Below are 16,843 nucleotides of genomic sequence, written 5' to 3'. Positions count from 1 at the left end.
CATCCTCTTCTCTTTAGATTTTTGGGACCCTATTAGCTCCCGATTCTCCTCCTGCTGTTTGCAGGTACTGTGCTAGACACAAGGTACAAAGGCAAACATGAAATGGTCCTTGCTGTAAATGAGTCCACATTTCACTCTCCATGGGGGAGGGCAGAGGGAGAAAGGGATGACCCATAGATACATAGTTACTGAAAGACAAAGTATATATATATATATATATATACACACATACATACATATATAAGCGCAATGGCAAAAAGGAGAAAGTGCAAACAACTGTGGAAGCCAGGGATGATCTTGAGTCATAGGTGACATGTGAAAGAAGCTAGGTCTCTTGCCTCAGTTTTCTCCTCTGTAAAATGGGGATGATAATAGCACTCACCTTCCAGAGGTTACTATGAGGATCAAATGAGATCATGTTTATAAAAGTACTCAGCAAAGTGCCTTGTTCTATAAATGTTAACTATTATCATCATTAATTCTTCAAACACTGTTTCATCCCATGACTTGCAACAACTTAACATCACCTGAAGATCACTGATATTAAAAATAAAAAAGATGAACTTTTGTTTCAAGTCATCAACTGCACTACACAATTTGCCAAAAGCAATCTAGCCCACTTTCTTCCTTCTGTCCAGTTTCTAGGTCCAGCTGATGTTTCATCTTCAACGTTTATATAAGATTTCTTGACATACATGCACCACACATGTGGACTAGCACTATGTATTGCCCATCCAACTGCTTATCACTGGTGTCAAACTCAAACCATAAACAAGGGTCCCTGCAGACTTCGAAAAGTACCTATTAGCATTATCTATGTTGGATTATAATTTTACTTATTTTGTTAAATATTTCTCAATTACATTCTAATCTGGTCCATGGAGTATTTGTACTTCAGAATGCAGCCACTTGTGTTTGACACCTCTGGTCTAGACAACAGACATTCTTCATCCACTTGTTTTTTCCTATGTAGATAGTCAGGCTTAATTTTTTTGAGTGAGTGTAGATTTCATTCACATGACTGCAAAGTAGTATAGTGGAAAGATTACTAGGTTAGGAGTCAGGAAGAGTTGAGTTCAAATCTTGCTCCTTTGTTTATTAGCACTGTGACTGTGGGCAAGTCACTTAATCACTCTCTAAGCCTCAGTCTCTTCATCTGTAAAATGGAGAAAATAAAAGCTGTTGTACCTACCTTGTTGGGTTGTTGTAAGGTTCTAATGAGACAATGTAGATAAAAGGTATTGAAAACTTTAAAAGTACTATATAAATGTCAGTTATTATTGAGTCCATCAATACAGTGTCATTTGCAAATAGGAACATTTAAAGAACTTTATCATCCACAGGGAATCTCTCCTCTATTGGAACTCTACACTAGATATTTTCCAAGACAGTGGCAAATATCTTGGTCAAGCATCTATCTTCCTATTTAATATTAACAATCCCAGGCCAAACAAATCTATCCACTGTTATATCTTTCAAAGGTTCTTGTATTTTGGTATGTACATGGGAAAAGTTTTAAAGTTGTGTTTTATTCTACTGAAACAAATGCTTTCTTACAGTCGACATATAACAAGCCCAGCGGGTTCTTGTATATTCTGTACCCTTAAGTCCACTGTATGTATGACTGAAAAGATATAGTCTGCTATAGAATATCATTTGTGAAGGTTTGCTTGTTCCCTAGGCAGGATTGCACACTGGAAGGGGCACCAGCTTAGGGATAGGGGGACCCAAGTTCAAATCCCACCTCTGACACTTGCTATTTACATGGCCTTGGGAAAGTCACTTGACCTCCCAATTCCTTCTTCTGTAAAATGTGTGACGAGATGGCCTCTGAAGACCCTTTTAGATTCATGATCTCTTCTGAAAGCTTCAAAGATACCCCATGTAACTGACCAGGTAGTTCTCCCACCTGCCCCCCACAACAATCCCTTTCCTGTCTCTAGGCCTTTGCAGTGGTGCTTCTTCCCTGCCTGAAATGCCTTCTCTTTGCCCTTGCTTCGCTTCTTTCACGCGTCGCCTCTGACCCAAGATCATCCCTGGCTTCCACAGTTGTTTCCACTTTCTCCTTTTTGCCATTGCTTATATATATACTTTGTCTTTCAATAACTATGTATCTATGGGTCATCCCTTTCTCCCTGTGCCCTCCCCCATGGAAGGTGAAATGTGGACTCATTTACAGCAAGGACCATTTCATATTTGCCTTTGTACCTTCTGAGTCTAGTACAGCACCTGCAAACAGCAGGCACTTAATAAATGTTGGATTAAATGCCCTTGATATATACAGAGATTATTTTTCACAAAGATTTGATTAGTTATGGAAAAGAGTTAGTTATTGATATTTCCTCTTCACCATTTTTGGAACATGATTTTTTTTTTCAAGTGTTTAGTATCTTCCCCACTTTCTACTGTCTCGAGAACCATCCTTCAATGCCCTCAAAATCTTGTTGCCTCCAACACTTCCTTCTTCTCTGTGTGTTCAGTTCAACACATCAGCTCCTCCCACCTGTTTTCTTAAGTGTTATTTCTACTTCCTGGGATAAGACATCAAGATGATACTGACTAAAGACAAATGTCTCACTCTTAGGTTAAGGTAGGGACTGGCAAACTACAGTCCATGGGTCAAATCTGGCTTGCCATCTGTTTTTGTATGGTCCTTTGAGCTAAAAATGGTTTTAAATATTTTTTTGTATTTAAAAATAAAAACATCTTAAAAGAAAAAGAAAATATAAAATAAATAAAAATTTCAATACAAAATGGGTAATGGGCTGCAGCTGACCTCTGACTGGAGTTTGTTGACCTTTGGTTTAAAGGATCAATTTCATAAGGGTAAGATGGATCAAGCTTTTAGGGGATCATAAATTTTGAGTTAGAAGGGACCTGAAAGGTCATTTGTCCAATCTCCTCATTTTACAGGGGAGGAAATTGAGGCAGAGAGAGAAGTGACTTGCCTGAGGTCACACAGGAAGTAAGTGGAAGAGCTGGGATTTGAACAAAGGTCCTTAACTCCAAATCCAGGACTCTTTTCATTTCCCTGAGCTGGACTTTGAAGCCTTCGTGATTTGGTAGGACCTGTAAGCGCTTGTGTTTGGCTGGTAAAGTCTTCAAGATGGGTCATTTTCAGGGGCATGATGGAGCCAGCTCAAACCAGCTTGAGAACTGATTGTTAAAACTTTCTATGTGAGTATTTACACCTTCAAAATCAGCAAATGCTATAAATCAAAGCTTAGTTTTCGGTTGATTGTCTAGACTTAAGAAAGTGATAAAGAAAACGTTAATAATACATGTTAAACCTAAAAGTATGTCATTTCTGTACCCCCCCCCCAAAGCTGTTTGCTAAACATTTACCAGCACACTTACCACTGGTCATTTCCATACTATAATGAAGCACTGGAGGAGGAGCAAGAGATATGTACATATATAAAATTGTATGCATGTCCACATAAGTATGTGTTTTGAAGACACATGATTTCATTGGTGTTAGAAATTCATCATATAAAATCTCCCACCACAAATGCAAATCACATATATGTGTGTATGCATGCAGATTAATTATTGTATGTGTGTATGCATGCAGAATATTTGATTAATCACAGCAGTCTAGTCCAATGCTCAATCATATGCCATAGAGGATCATAAAATCACAGCATTTAGACTTTAAATATCATCTAGTCCAGACCCTTTCCTATTTAACTACTGCTAGCCCCCATTTTGCAGATGGGGAAACTGACACTTATAAAAGTGAAATGACTTGTTCTTTCCTACCTGAAATTACCTTGTATTTACTTATCTGTGTACATGTTATATTCACCCTCCCTTCTTTTTTCAATCAAGTCAACCAGCATTTATTAAGCACCTACTATGTGCCAGGAACTGTGGTAAAAGATGGTGATAGAAAGAAAGGCAAAAACAAAGTTTCTGCCCTCAAAAAGCATAGATTCTAATAGAAGAGATTAATACAAGGCAGCTACATAGTACAGTGGAGAGAGTGCTGGGCCCAGAGTCAGGAAGACCTGAGTTCAAAGACTCTTCCTACGTATGTGATGCTGGGGAAGTCATTTAGCCTCTGTCTCAGTTTCCTCAACTGTAAAATAGGAATAATAGCAGCATCTTCTTCTCAGGGTTGTTGTGAGGCTTAAATGGGGTAATAATTTTAAAGTGCTTAGCCCACTGCCTACACATGTAGGCGCTTAATAAATGCTTGTTTTCTTCCTTTCCTCCTAGGTAACTGACTAGTTTCATACAAAAAGGATATAGAGTAGATGAAGGTAACATAAAAGGGGGAAGGCATTAGCAGATAGGTAGGGGGGAGAGGGGAGATGAGGAAAGACCTCTTCAGAACATGGAATTTGAGCTGAATCTTGAAGGAAGCCAGGGATACTAAGAGATTAAGGAAAGAGGGCAGAGCACTCCAGGCATTGAGGTCAGCCAGTGCAAAGGGGAGATGGCGGGTTATGTTTGGAGAACTCTAAGTAGTTCAGCATAGCTGGACCTCAGAGCACATGGAGGGGAGTAAGGTTTATGAAGCCTGGAAAGGCTGGAAGGACCCAGGTTATTAAGAACCTTAAATGCCAAAAAGAGGACTTTATATTTGATCCTGGAAATAATAGGGAGCCATTAGAACTCAGTGAATGGTGGGGAGGGGGTTTACATGGTCAGAACTATGCTTTAGAAAAATCAAGTTCCAAGACACTGGAGTACAGAAAGCACTCAGCTCCCAACATTCCCCTCCAAACAACTTAAAATAACACCTCCAATCAAATTCTAGAGTACAAGAGCCAACAAAAGGTCAGAATAAGACTTCCTTCCAGCCCAAAACAATATATGAAGTTGGAAAGAGAGATCTGTGACACAGGAGAGGAGGCTGGACTGGAGCCTATGTAGATGAAATGCCAGTTGTGGGACTAGGTGATGGTGACAAAAGCAACAGCAGCTTTGGGAGTTCTCAAGCCAGGGGAGACCTGGCAACTGGTCATAAAGAGGTTACAGGGAACTCCCGTGGTAGCACTTGTTGAAGGACCAGAGGCTGAATGTATGGCCGCTCCATTGCCTACACCCACTTCTGTATCATAGCTCAAGGACGGGGAGGAGCACTTTGGGTCAGGAGGGAGTAGAAGCAAAAAAAAAAAAAAGAAATGAAAAGAAAAGAAAAAAAGGAGTGGAAGCCCTGAAGGACAGTATTACTTTTGCCCCCAAGGGATCAGGGACCCCAAGGAACAGTACTATTTCTAGTCCCAAGGGAATAGGGGTCCTTCCTAGTAAAGACCTGAGTACAGACCAGGAGAGCGGTTACCACACCTTTCCCCCAGATCACAGTACTTTGGAAGCAACAAAAACTTCCAAAGCCTCAGAACTAGCTCTAAAAATAACAGTGTGATAAAAGACTGAAGCTTAAGAGAGTGCCGGTGACTTATGTGGGTTTATTTTATATCCTGCAACTTGGCTGAAGGTGTTGATTGTTTCAAACAGTTTTTCAGTTGATTCACTAAGGTTATCTAAATATGCCATCATATCATCTGCAAAGAGTGATAGTTTTGTTTCCTCATTGCCTATTTTTATTCATTCAATCTCTTTTTCTTGTTTTATTGCTATAGCTAGCATTTTTAATACAATATTGAATAATAGTAGTGATAATGGAAAACCAATAAAACCCAGCAGCAAGAGATACAAAGAGAAATTCCAATTAAAATAATGACAGACAATATAAAATACTTGGAGTCTACCCGCCAAGACAAATCCAGGAACCATATGAACACAATTACAAAATACTTTTCACAAAATGGGGTCATGAAGAATTGGACATGACTTAAATGACTCAACAACAACTCAGCTCTGTTCAAGATAATGACCCATGACAATTCCAAAGAACCCATGATGAAAAATGCTGTCCACATCCAGAGAGGGAACTGATGAACTCTAAATGCAGATTGAAGCATACTAGTAAAATTCTCTTTATTATTTGTTTTATTTTGTTTGCATTTCCTTTGCAAAATGGCTAATATGGAAATATGTCTTGCATGTCTTCATATATGTAATAAATATCAAATAGCTTGCTTTCTCAAGGAGGGGAGCAGGGACAAAAAATTTGGAACTCAAATTTTTAAAAAATGATTATTAAAACTTTGTTTATATGTAATTAGGAAATTAGAAATATATAAAACTCATTCAAAAAAGAAAAATCACCATGGCTGCTAAGTGGAGGATGGATTGGAGTTGGGAGAGAATTGAGTGAAGGAGGCCAATTAGAAAATTACTGCAATGGTCCAGGCAAGAGGTGATGAGAGCCTGATCCAGTCTAGCTGTGAGAGGGAAGAGAAGGGGATAAATATTAGTGGTGTTGGAGAGAAATTACAAGATTTGGCAACAGACTGGATATGAGGGTGAAAGAGAGAGGAGTTGAGGATGATATTGAGGTTGCAAACTTGGATGACTGAACGGATAGTACCCTTGACAGTAATAGGCCAGTTCAGAAGAGGTGAGGATTTGGGAGAAAAACTTATATTTTGTTTTAGATAAGTTATTTTTTAGATGCCTATGAGATATCCAGTTTGAAATGTCCAATAGGCAGTTAGTAACACAAGACTGGAGCTCTTGAAAGAGACTAGGGCTGGATAAACAGATCGGGAAGTAATTTGCATAGAGATGATAACTAAACTTATGAGAACTGATGACATCATCAATTAAGAGCTGATAGAGAGAAAAGAGGACCCAGGATAAAGCCTTGAGGGACAACCACAGTTAGTAGATGTGACATAGATGAAGATTAAGCAAAAAAGACCCAGAGGGAGAAAGCATAGAGCAAAGAGGAGAACCAGGAGAAAGCAGAATCACAAAAACTCAGAGAAGAAAGACTCCAGGAGGAGAAAATGGTTGACAACATCAAATACAGCTGAAAGGTCAAGAAGGTAAGGATTAAAAAAAAAAGCCCATTAGCCTTGGCAAATAAGAAATCATTGGTATTTTTGGAGGAGAAGTTTAAGTTTAATGATAAACTTGGGAGTCAGACTGAAGATGGTTTAGAAGAGAGTGAGAGGACAGGAAGTGGAGCTAACAAGTATAGAAGGCTTTTTCAAGGAGGTTAAATGAGAAATTGAGGAGAGATATAAAATGATACCTGATGGTCACGATAGGACCTAGTGAGGATTTTTTAAGGGTGGGGGAGACTTGGCTATGTTTATGGGCAGCCGGGAAGGAGCCAGTAGAAAGGGAAAGAATGAAGATTAGAGATTGGGGATAATGGTGGGAGCAAACTGCTAGTAAAGATGGAAGGGGGTGGGATCACAGATACATGTAGAGCACTCGACCTTGGCCAGAGCCTGAAATGAAAGATGACAGTGGAGGAAGATGTCACAGGCATGTGAGATGAAGAGGAAAGAAAAGGGAGCTATTTCCAGTGAAGTAGGAGGTGAAGTTCTCAATAGAAGGGTTAGGAAAGGGAGTATCATGGGAAGGTCACTGAAAGTAGAAAAGGTTTGAAACAGCTGCTGTGGTGAGTAGGATAGAGAATCAATTAGAGAGCAGTAGTAGTAGAAGAATTGCCTAGATATAGTGAAGACCCATTTGAGGTTTGCTAGCAAAAATTTACAGGGGATTGAGTCAGCATGGTTTCATGATTTCCTCCAGTTCTGTTCTGCAGCACATGAATAGGAGCAAAGGAGTTGGATGGGGGGAGCAACGAAGACGGGTCACAGGAATAATCTAGGGTTGGGGTCTGGCCAGATGAATAGGACAAGGGCATAAAGGATTCAGGACTAGAGGATGGTATGTTGTTGAATTGGTTTATCAAGGGGTCAAGACTGGGAAGGTTGAAGGATTTAGCTACAGCAGGAGTGAAGATCTGGCATAGTACCAACGACTGTAGGAATTGGAGGACAGGTCATATTTCATTTGTTTCTGTCCCTGGCACCTAGCATGGTGCTCATATATAGAAGACATCTGATAAATGTCTGTTGAATTGAATCATTGCTCCAGGTCACTTCTCAGACATAAAACTGGAAGGGACCTTAGACATTGTCTAGTAAAACCCCCTCATGTTACAAATAGACTGAGGGTCTGAAAAGCGCAGTTTCCTTGCTCAAGGTCACCTGGGTAGTAAATGGTAGAAGCAAATTTCAAACTCAGGCCTTCAGTCATCAAATCCCATGTTCCTTCCCTATTTGTAGAGGGTTTGCTTAAATGCCTCAAATATTAGATTCTATTCCTTCCTTTCTTGTGTCTTCCTGCAGTAAGGACTACAGGAAAAACCAGGAAGGCTAAAATATAAAGGAGATGTGGAATGATCTAGGAGTGAGAGATAAATGATCATTCACCAGTCTTGGGGCACAAATTTAAGACAGGCAAAGAATTCTCTCTCTGAAACTTGTCTTCCCTTTGTCTCTTTAACTCATAGGGCCTCAGGGAGGCTGAATGAGAATTATATTACTGAATAGTGCTGAGTTCCTTGGAAAATATGAGCTAAGCAACGTGTAGATGGCTGTCTTTTGTGTTCAAATATGATGGTGTAGTGGACCGAGGACCAGCCTTGGAGCAAGGAAGACTTGGCCTCAAGTCCAGCTTCTAACACTTAACTCACCATGTTACCCTGGATGTTACTTAATCTCTCCGTGCCTCAGGCAACTCTCTAAAAGTAAATTACAGAGTCACAGATCTGTGTGACTGGTAGGAATTTCCATGCCAGGAGTTCCCCAGAGAGATAAAACCACAGAACTGACCCTCTTACCACCCCTCACCCCTATACGACTGATGGAAATAGCTATAGGTGTGTGCCAGGGTTACTGAAAGCCTGCCTCAAATCCCCTCCTTCCTGATCTAGAGACATGGGATTTAGAGCCATAGTTGCTATTTGCCCTTCTTGTTCCTATTTACACTTCTGCCTCTCAGACTCCTGGTTAACCCAAAATGTTTGCTCCAAGGCTGCCACATGTCTAGCTGGTCTGTCAGCTTCTCTTTCAGCAACCTGGAACACCTTCCTCCTTCCTCTCTACCAACTCCTGGCCACTAGCTCCTTGAAGACTTGGCTCAAGATTTAAGTTTTCCAAATAGCCTTTTCTGAATATGGATTGTAGGATTTAAAGTGGAAAGGATCTTAAAGACCAACTAGTCCAACACTCTCGTTTTACAGATGGGGACACTGAGGCTGGGGCAGTGAAATGATTCTCCCAAGGGCAAAGAGGTAGAAAGTGGCAGAGCTGGGATTCAAACCCAAGTCTCCAGACTCTAAATCTAGGGCTTTTGATGAATCTCTACCTTCCTCTGACCATTCCTTTATTCTAAGTTCCAATAGTGTATGTATCCAATTCACACTACTGCATTCTGTCCTTGTTGACTGGGTGTTATGTTCTGGAATTGTTCTCATCATTTTATATCTATGTTCCCTGTCTCTCGCATTAACTTTGGAAGTGACTAGGAGGCAGATACCCTTCCTTATCTGTCCCAGACTTCATGTCCTGTTTCACCTACCGCAGGAGATCAAAAGGTATCTGTTACCTGTTTCCTGGCCCTCTAGTTCCAGCTCATATTGGATCATGGGATCTCAGAGGCCAAGACGTCCAACACTTTCCTCTCTTATAGCCTTATCCAAACTCAGCTTGAATACTTCAAGCGACACCACTCACCACTCTAAGAAACCATCCCATTTCCATTTTTGGACAGTTTGTTACAAATTCCAGTTTGAAGTTAAAGAAAAAAATCCTTCAGACCCCTGGGGCTTAGGGGTAGTGTCACTTGGCTCCATGACAAAGACCAAGAGGGTTCATGATCCTGCTTGTGGCCCATCCTCTGTAAATATTTGGCCCACGTATCCAATTCAACAAGTGTCTACTATAAGATGCACCATTCTATGTCAGGTGGCTGGGATACAGAGATACAAAGACAAAAAGCCAAAGTGTCCCAGCCCTTTAGGAGCTTACCCCGGGTGTCCCAAAACCGTGCAATTTGGCTACATTGTGTATTCTACCTGAGAGTGAAATAGCATATGTATAAAGATGAGTAAATACAAAATAGAGTATTTCATGTGTGTGTGTGTTGGGGGGGCACACTAACAATTTGGTGTGAGGGGGGTTAGAGAAACTTAGCTAAGTCTTGAAGGAAATTAGGAATTCTAAGCAGTGAGGGTCAGGAGGCATTCCAGGCATGGGGGACTGCCCATACAAGGCCGGCAGAAGGAACATGGCAAGGGCAAGTAGGACAAATTTTCTGTACAGTGTTTGCAGAGGAGTTGTTTCCCAACGAGCATCAATTTAAACACATTGTACAGACAAGGGGGATTCATTCCATAGTGGTCCTTCCGTAACAGCACTAGATTTTGTAAACTAAGCCAGCCGGCCTAGGGCACTGGGCCTAATAGGCTGGGGACAGGACACTGTCGTCTAATGGCCAAATGTAGGCTGTCTCCCATAGATGCTCCCCACCCTATCCCACAAGCCAGGGAGAAAGCATAGCCCTGAGGGTGCGGAAGAATTAATAACTTAATGCTCTAGGAACAACTTGCTACAGATAAAGTCTCATTATCCTTAATTGTTATTATTATTGTTGTTATTATTATTACCCCAACGCCTGTGAAAAGCTGCCATGGACCGCCAATGACCTCAGGTCAGGGGTTTAATTAACACCTCCATTAAAAGCTGAGGCCTCAGGCACCATGCTACCACCCCCACACTCAGACTCCACCTTTTCCCTGCTTCAGTTCCGCCCTACTGGCTCCCTTCCAGGCCTGGGTCTCCCTCTGCCCTCTTCAACCAACTTTTTTTTGCACTACTTTGGCCCACTAACCCTCAATGTTGTAGCCCCCAACTCTGTGATCCCTTTATTCTCCTCCTCCATAATCCCACAGATCTCTTTTTGCCCCCCCCCACCCCACCCCCAACATGTTCATATTTCTTCTCATTTCCCTACTAACTCCTTCCTTGTTCTTAAATAAGGTTCCACACCTTTCCTGGGGGTCTTGGAGATCAAGGAAAGCAATGACAGCCTGCCCAGGTCCCCATTTCTCACAGTCCTGCCCCAAATCTTTCATCCCACCTCAGCCCAATCCTGGGCTAGAACTGACAGGGATTGTTCTTCCTGCTTGTGGGGCCGGTTGGGTGGGTTGAGTGGTTTTGAATTACAGAGTCTGGCATTGATTGCCTCACAGCCCCGTGCAGCTGCCTTCTTTAATTTATTCCAATTTTTAAAAATCATCTCTTAAATTGGACCTCATCAAATGCCGCTGGGGCATGTATCATGTCAATTACATGTAACAATTAAAAGCAGTGCCATAAAGAAACCTGTGGCCTCTTTAATGGGGAGCAGGACCAGCCAGGCTTAACTCCTCAGGTTCATCTTGCTACAGGTGGCATTGGGGCCAAAAGGTAAGGGAGGAAGGGCCGAAACCGGATTGAGAGGCAGGATATTGACCTGAAACAAGCATAGAGAGAATGGGGGCACTTTTGAAGGAAGACACAGACTCTTCTCATTCTTCTAAAATTTCTGGGAATCATACATGATGTTAAATTGGAAACTTTCTATTTACCAGAAAAGAATCTCTAGTCTGAAATGCAACTGAAAATTCCTACTTCGCACTTTACAATAACGGGCCATCTAGTATTTATAAATTAAAAAGACAAAAACAAAGAAAGAAAGAAATCACCCTGCCTTCCATTAAAAAGGAAGCAAGGTGCAGCAGAATAAATACCACATAAGGAAACAAGAGAGACCTGGGTTGGAATTCCAGTCTGGCACTACTTTGCCATGTGACCGTGGGGAATAGTCACTTTGGCTAGCAGAGTCAGTTTTTCCATCTTTAAAATGGAAATGAGGCTCAAAAAGATAATGTGAAAGAGCATTACATAATTGTCAACTGCACAGGCAATGCCTTGTCATGCAGGCCCTAGGACAGGAGACAGGAGTTATTGTTTTAACAGTAACGATGGTGTGCTATAGCTATCTGCTCTCCTTTGCCTGTGGGTCCCCACCAATGACCAATGGCATACATTTTAGAGATAGCTAGGGAACATTCTGTGGCTGGCATCACAGAGCTTTTCCTCTGGGATGAAAAGCAAACTGACCTGGAGAGGGGTCTAAACCCAGAAAACCTGATCGCATCAGAGCTGTGTTCTACTCACCCAACCTGGAAAACAATGATGTAGGCAGTGTCAGTATACTCCTTATTTACTTAATTCATTTATTCATTATGTTTGTGAACTTGCCTGAGAGTCACTCTGTTCCCTGATGTTTGTCCAAATCTGTACTGTCCATTATAGATTAAACTCCCAAAGGGCAGAGGCCAAGTCTGTTTTTATGGTGTCCAGCTCAGTAATATGCACAAAGGAATGTTTAATAAACACTCTTAAATGAGAATGATGATGACAAGATAACCAGTACTCAAGTCTTTCACTTGGGGAAACTGAGGTCCAGAGAAGACGAGAGCCTTAGAAAATGATAAATCACCCTTTGGCACCGAGGCATGCTATATTGACTGATGGCTGGGTATTGACTTAGCTATGGACAGAGGGATGGTGGCATCAATGAAAAAAAAAAGCTCAACAAAGCAAACAATCTTGAGGCTGATATACATAATCAATTCATAACTCACTATACATGTAGTCAATCCATAACCCACCATTCTCAAGGCAACAAGGATAGGACTGTCCCTCCACCTAGCCCACTCCTGAAAATCTTCCTCTCTTTTCTCCTCTAAGGTTACCTTTGATATTCATTTTAATTTGATGATTTCACCTGTATATAAATGTTTGGGGAGGGGAGGGGTAGGAAGAGGTGCACAATATAATTTGTTCAGGATCTGCCAACACTCCCCTTAGGAATGGGTCTGGGGAAGACAAAGTTCATTCAGTGAATCTCTGACCAATGAAGCCAAAAGTCCTGCCTGGATTGGTCTTACACCACAAACGCTCCCCATGGAACCAAACTCCATGAAGGTCTTGAAAGAAGCTTTATGGGATGAGAACTTGGAGAACTCGGGATGCCTTAGGACCTGCCTAGCTGAGAATCAGAGAACATTCCAAGCCCACCTCAATAATCTCCTACTCACCTATTGTTACCGTAAGTACAGGAAGGGGTACACAAAAGTGAAAGTGGGTTTAGTATATGTTCAGTAAACTCACTGAAAGCAGGAATTATTTTTGTCATTGTGTCTCCCGGTCTTAGCCTGTGGCAGAAGCTTAAGAGACGTCTAATTGAATGAAAGAAAAAGTATTTATTAAGCATCTACTATGCTTCAGGCAACAGTAAAACAGTTCGTGCCCTCAAGGAAGGAGCTTACAGTCTAAAACATCCAACTCTACATTCCTACTGGCTCTCTAAGCTAAATCAATTAAAGATATTTTAAAGGCCATTAGTTGATTACAGTGGATAATAGTGGTCGTGGAGGTAGAAAGACCTGTGTTCAAATTCTTCAACTCAATCAGAATCTAGGCAGATCATTCAATCTTTACCTGCTTTAGGCAACTCCATAGTATTTAACTACAGAATAGAGACCGTAGTGATAGTTCTGGGAAAGAAGTTGCCTACGTGTAGGAAATCACAGATCCTCTGCTTTTCCATTTACTAAGGAAAAATTTAAAACCAAGGAGACCCAGTCAGTTAATGTGGGTCTGGGAGACAACCCAGTAAAGTAGATCCTAACCCAAGGCCAAGAAGCCTGTCTCTCTTCCAGTCAGACCTTCAGGAAGGCTAGATGTGGATGCCACACAGTACCCCAACTCTGCCTCCTGGTTCCTCTGGCTTCCTACAAGTCCCAGTCTTCTATAGGAAGTCTTTTCCCAAACCTTCTTAATTCTAGTACCTTCTCTCTGCTAATTATTTACAATTTATCCTGTACATAGCCTGTTTATGCATTGTTGTTTGCATAACTGTGTCCCCTATTTGATTAGGAGCTCCTCAAGAGCAAGGACTATTTTTTGGCTTTCTTGTATTCCTAGCACTTAGCACCAGTACCTGGCACATAGTAGGTATTTAATACATGTTTACTGACTATTATTGATTGACACCAAGCTCAGCATCATCTGTTATGACTTTGCCAGAATGTAACAAGATTACCCAGACCAGAGTGGCACAGGGCTGAGATCACACAGCATTCTGGCTTTGTTTTCTAGCAATCGGCTGGGTTGGCATTAGTTTCTGTCAGGAAATATAAAGGGGAAAAGTTCAAGATGAGAATGATGCAGCCCAAGAAACTGAAATCCTAGCGACCAGGGATATACAGAGATGAGTTTACACTGTGTATTGAGGCAACCCCAAGGCTTTAGCACCAGCAAGAATGAGTTACATTAGGCCCTTGGGCCAGATTCTGGGATTTCCCCAGACCTAGGAAAAGCGAAAGAAGGGAGGGAAGAGGCAATGAGAGTGATGAATAAGGGGTGGGATATCCACAAAAGGAGCCATCCTTACACCACCAGAGAGTCACAATGGGGATTTGTAGTAGCCTTACAGCCAGCCCTACCAAAAAAAAAAAAAAAATTACCTTGTTAGTCTATAATGACAGATTCTTCTAGTGAGTTTCACATTCATCCCTCTTCCTCAAACAAGGGCAGCCCAAGCAGATGAGGAAAGGAGTCCTCTCCAGTACCTTTGAAAAACCCTTGGGAAGAAAATATTTAGTCATTTAGAATCATAGAATGTCAAAGGTGGAAGGGACCATAGATATTTAACTAGTTAATTGTCTTATTTTATAGGTGAGAAAAATAAGGCCAGAAGAAGTCAAATGATTTACTCGAGGTCTTGTGTTCAGGGTTCACTAGCCTTAACACCAGGTTCTTTCTTACATCTAACTAAATGCCTCCCTCTACTGCTTAAGTATTTTTCCACTAAGGATTTCATTAAGGGTACCAGAACATTTTCTCCCTGACTGGTTATATGTAATATCATTTTCAAAGGTCATTTATTGAAAATATCTTGGTTCAGCGTTGACAAGTATACAAACACTGAGATCTGGTGCTTATATGAATTTGGAATCACTATCAGACACCTTCCTTTGTGCTTAGAAGGGGAAAGGTTCAGAATCAAGAAATCAGAGCCTTCCTTATGTTTATAAAATTTCTGTTCTTTCCCTTTTGTGGTTTTGAGTCAAGTTCAATTTCTCTCCACCCTCTAAGTTTCACTCCCCAGGGTTTCTCTGCTCCTGGGGAGTAGCACCTGTACTGAAAAGGTTTGTGTGAAACAGAGAGTGACTTCAGTGTAGGAAAATCTAAAATGTGCTTTTAATAAAGGACACTGGGTTAGAATTCCAAGTGCAAAAGGGCCAATCAAACTTCGAGTAGGAAAACTTCAAGGAAGCTTTGAATAGAGGTGGGGAAAGGAGGTGCTGATCTTGATCTCCGTCTACCAATACTCTTTGTCCTTGGTAACTACACCTCGTTCCTTACATATATATATATATGTGTGTATACAAGTACGTACATGTGTATGCTTGTATAGATATATATATACGTGTGTGTATACAAACATACACATACATCTATATCTATCTATATTAAGGACACTGGTTCCTTTGTTTTGAAGGTGGATATTTTTGTTACCTCATTAGTGATGCTACTAATTTCTAACAATGAGTTAGTAATGTGACCAATGACAGCTGTGAGACCTTCTGCAAACCACCAATAGCTCTGGGACTCAAACTTATCTCTTTAATTCAATAAACATGAATTAAGCAAAAGAGGACAACCAAACTTAATCCTAGTTACTTTACAGTTTTAAGGTTCTAGGATTCCACTCCAATATGGGACTTTTGCTCTCCTGAAACTCCTGGGCACCCACCACTTCTCTGCTTCCTGTTCCTTGCAAGGGATTTTCTTCCTTTTTTACTATTACCTCTCCAAGCCCACAGGGAGTCTTCTGCTCCTTTAGCGTGTTCTAACTACCTCAAGGCAACTAGGCCTGGAGTCAGGAAGACCCGAGTTCAAATCGGGCCTCTGACACTTACTAGCTGTGTGACCGAAGGCAAGTAAGTTACTTAACCCCAGTTTGTCTTAATCCACTAGAGAAGGAAATGGCAAACCACACCAGCATCTTTGCCAAGAAAACCCAATACCCAATATTGGCTGTATCATCGTCACAAAGAGTCGGACACAACTGAACAACTACCTTGGGTCTTCCCTCTCTCTGGGGTATAATCTCGCTTTACGTGCAGTCATATCCTGCCTGCTCGGCTGGACTGCAGGCTCTCTGAGAGGAAGGACTTAGTCTTCTCTGCGTCTACTTATATCTTTTATTTTTTCCCCCCGATTTTTTGGTGAGGCAATCCAGTTTAAGTGACTTGCTCAGGGTCACACTGCTAGTAAGTGTTAAGTGTCTGAGGCTGGATTTGAACTCAGATCCTCCTGAGTCTAAGGCTGGAGCTCCAACCACTTCGTCACCCAGAAGCTTTGCACAGGCTAGGCACTCAATAAATGATGATCTGATTTGAAACCCCAGAGCTCTCCCTTTTAACCCTCACCAAAGCTCCACTTTTCTGCTCCTTAACCTCTCTTCTCCTTTCTCTCTCATTCCAGACCCGAACCCTCTAGAACCCCACTTTTGGAACCTTCCTTTTCCCTCACGCCCCCAGTGACCACTCCCCTCTCACTCCAGTGACCACCCTCCTCCCCAGGGAAGGTGGTGCGCATGCGCAATCGTCGCCTTTACCTGGGCGCTGGAGAGTAGGAGGAGGGGGGTGCGGGCGGGGGTGGAGTAGGGAGTTGGCGGTTATCTAGGCGGCGGAGCGTTCACTTTGTGGCAGGAGAGAGAGAAAAGGTGCGCCCGGGCCAGCCCCAGACGGGCCGCGCATGCGCACTTGTGCTGTACAGCGGTCTGGATGCCAAGGGGGGGGGTGAGTGGGAGGGAGGTGTTGGAATCACTCTTTGCAAGGGGGGGG

At 41.9% G+C, this 16,843-nt stretch overlaps 1 long non-coding RNA gene across 1 annotated transcript in view; it reads right to left on the bottom strand.

Annotated features, from left to right (window-relative positions):
* LOC114050807 overlaps nucleotides 1-16,799 on the bottom strand; it is a 33,111-nt gene extending 16,312 nt beyond the window's left edge. The window contains exons 1-2 of the long non-coding RNA XR_003570078.1: nucleotides 16,615-16,799; nucleotides 14,456-14,572 (exon numbers count right to left, since the gene is read on the bottom strand). This is a non-coding gene — a long non-coding RNA (uncharacterized LOC114050807). The remainder of the gene's footprint in view (nucleotides 1-14,455; nucleotides 14,573-16,614) is intronic.
* Between the last annotated feature and the right edge of the window lie 44 nt (nucleotides 16,800-16,843).

Source organism: Vombatus ursinus, unplaced genomic scaffold (genome assembly GCF_900497805.2).
Source record: "Vombatus ursinus unplaced genomic scaffold, bare-nosed wombat genome assembly UNPS02014801.1, whole genome shotgun sequence".
Lineage (NCBI taxonomy): Eukaryota > Metazoa > Chordata > Mammalia > Diprotodontia > Vombatidae > Vombatus > Vombatus ursinus.
This window is presented reverse-complemented; position numbering and strand designations above follow the sequence as displayed.